Source organism: Cryptotermes secundus, unplaced genomic scaffold (genome assembly GCF_002891405.2).
Source record: "Cryptotermes secundus unplaced genomic scaffold, Csec_1.0 scaffold1339, whole genome shotgun sequence".
Taxonomy (NCBI): Eukaryota; Metazoa; Arthropoda; class Insecta; order Blattodea; family Kalotermitidae; genus Cryptotermes; species Cryptotermes secundus.
Window position 1 is genome coordinate 548,803 of NW_019731295.1, and position 3,524 is coordinate 552,326.

Consider the following 3,524-nt stretch of genomic DNA (forward strand, 5'->3'; position numbering starts at 1 on the left):
GTGACAGAGACAACAGTAAAAAAATTCTGTGTTCCGGGTATCGAAGCAGTGGTAAAGCGATGGGATAAGTGTCAGTATTAGTGGAGTATATGTCGAGAAATAGGGTTTTTTCCAGATTCGAAAATCACATGTTTTACGTTTCATATCCATTTGTAACCGATTTACTGACTCTCCCTCGTAGGCAGTTTGAGGCTAGATAGGAGAAACTTCATTGCCCAGCGACTGTTTATTTGAGTAGAGCGTATGTCCTAGCATTCTAATTGTCGATTGATAACCATCTTCACATCAAATCGGGTAATAATATTCGCTAAAATTCATACAGTGTTATTAAATACTTACAACTTAATTACATCCGGTGTTAAATAATAATAATCACAACTACAAATTCTTCGATAAAAAGCGCCTCTTGTGAATCTTTATCTAATCCCATGGAAAAGAATCTTCCTTGAGAAGCTAATAGTTGGCCAACGAATCAAAAATTACTTTGCCTGCTATGAAACAGAGTTAACCAGTGTTTTCATCCACTCTGCCCTAAATCAAATGAATCTATACTATATCTGAACACCCTGCTTACTCAACACCATACAGCAGTTACATCCTATCAATATTAATAATGAATTTCTTTTGGGTCTGTTAAGAGTTTCTGTTTGAGACATCCCAGTGATTTTGCCCACTATTTTAATGGTCGAATTTGGTACATAGAAGTGCAAATTTTCTTGCATATGTGGCGAATTTTCAGAGCTTTCAAACTATATCTCGTAATTATATAGGCTTACATATTTATAAATGTCACCATCAAACACGCCATCTCAGACTGGTCCACCGTCTGCTATGCTAAGCTGGTAAAGTGCTGGACATATGAAGTATATTTCTTATACAGTACTTCTGGAATTATACTTATGTATTGCAAAGTACAGTTGCGAGCAAAATTTACTTGCTCGCTGTTCGATAATAGAGAATTCTAGCTCCGTATAGATAACCATTTGTATCCCTGCAGTCTTTTTGCTCTTTCGATTTCTTGTGGAGTCCCTTCTTTGGAAGCAAAGCATGATGCAACTTGAGTCTTCTTAACAAGTCTCTTGTATATAAGAGCCAGTGCTTTGACGGTATTTCTATGCACTTCAATAACAAGATACTTCAGGAAATCCACTTTCATTTTCATGCCATGAAGCACATAACAACTTCACTGAGTGCTGAGTGTTGACATGAAGGTAGGGACAACTTCTGGTAGTCCCGTGCACTCACTTTAATCCTGGGTATATTAAGAGATCCCGGTTTCATAAGGACTCTCCAGATGAACTCTGTCCTCCGTGCTAGAGCCAGAACGTTTCTCGATCTGCTGGTTCCAACCATGTAGAGCGAAAGATACTCGTTCTATACCGCGCCAAAACTTGACACAGACAAAGTGTGTGGTGGCAGGGCTCCTGCTGCCGTCCACATTTCCTGCACGCAGTTTTCTACAAGAGGTCCGTAACCTGTACGTGTAGTCAAGATGTGCAGTGGCCAGTTACCAGTCTATATTCTCTACGGACAGCAAGAACCTAGACAGTTTTTTTTCCGAAAGCCTTTCAGTAAAGAGTTTCGAGAGCCTCAGTATACACTACAAAATTTAGTGTCTGCATAAGCAGACTACGGCGTCCTCCGCCAGATCAGAGGGTTCCGTGTTGTCCCATGCAGAGAGGAGGGCCGATGAATAAGGTCTATGTTCCTGTTGCTGGCAGCGAACGTTTGTAGCGATCCTGCTTAACCTTTTTGTGCCTTCGTGTTTATGTCACGTGCCAGCAAATCTCATGATTCGAACTCTGTAGATAATTTATGAAAATGAATGACCCGTATATATTTTCTCATGTTATCCAAATTATTTGTCATATTTTCTGTAATTACTCAGCAATTTATTTCACCTTAATAATTGTAAAAAGTGCGACATATTTTCAATGTCACTCCATGTATGTATACATGTACACTCTCACACATTATTAACCCTGACACTGGATGGAACTGAGTGGTCATTTTGAAGCCCTTAGTTTCATATTCAACAGAAAACTGGGTATTATAGGTGAGTGGCCAGCTTCATGCTCAGGTCGCTTTACATCCATTGTAATAGCCACTGGTATCCGTTGCCTGCGTCGGCCCGAGGGCCGAATTGGACGTTTAAAAAAAAAGAGAAATCTCCTGCATACAACATTGCACTAGTTTGATACTGCTAATATATACAAGAACACTAAAAAATTTAAGTTACAGATATGTTCGTGTGACGAAATCAGCTTGCTCTCAGGAGATACAAGAAATGCTACTACGTCGGACCTATGAATACAACAACATTTTCGTAGCGACAATGCACATTTGTAAGAAAAGGAGCCCTTATCTTGTCTGCATTGTCAGGCATTTCCTTAGAATATACAGAACACAAGATTTTACCGATATCTCTTAAACACATATTCTGGCATATTTTCCATTGTTTTGAAAACAATATTCTTCACCTACAAACCAGAAGTGGCAAGAAAATTAAATTTAGAGGAATTCAATAATGTGAAACCGTTAGTAAAATTCACTAGTGAATCAGAAACAATCATTCCCTCAGTTTAAGGATCTGGCGATGTGAATCGTAACATCCCGAAGATGATATATGTCAGTTGTTCGTGGAACTGAATATGGGCCCTAAAGTGTTCAGAATATTTTGGATTTTAGGTTCAAACAGCCTTGACTAAGAAGAGTTTTGTCTTCTCGGATGCAATGTAATGTCCGGTTGTTTTTTTTTTCACTTGCTGTCTGCTTCATGCTGGTTTCTTCGTTGCCTTACTCTTTGACCCTGAAGATGGATATGTTCCTCTGAAACATGGTTGAGTTTCAGCAGTATACACGATGTTATACGCTAGGAGTCATAACCTAGCAACGGTGTTGCATAGTCCAGCTACTGACAGCGTCTTAAAATAGGACACGTAGTAGAGACAAGTAGCGGCACGCACACAGGGAGACTACACAGGATAACACCTATACAGTGTGGAAACAAGAACTAGCCGCTGCAGCACTTTAGACATAGGGCGAGTAACCCTAACAATTTTAAATTTTAAATTTAAAATTTAGAGAAATTTTAAAGGATTTTAAAATTATAACTAAAAGATTTTATAGTGCTACTACAGGAAAATCAAAATTGCCGTGTGCAAAACAATCTACATACCAGACAGATATCAACGCGGTAGATGTTGATAATAACGAAGAAAATAACAATGTGTTTTTTAAATGTTAAATTTTAGACTGGGTTCAGTGTGGCAGCAACGTAAGAGTATACACCTGATGATGGCCGTTAGAGACCGAAACATGTAGTGTGGAAGAGAGCAAGATCAAAGACATATAATATATATTGTTTGCACTTGGGACGGAGTTTGTGTCATTTGTCGTGTAGAGTGCAACAGGATGCTTAAATATAATATTGTCTTAAAATAACCTACCAAAAATAATCTGGCAACACAAAGACATTCTGCAATTACTTTATTTCCCTTAGGCGAGAAATCTCTGGCTCAGTG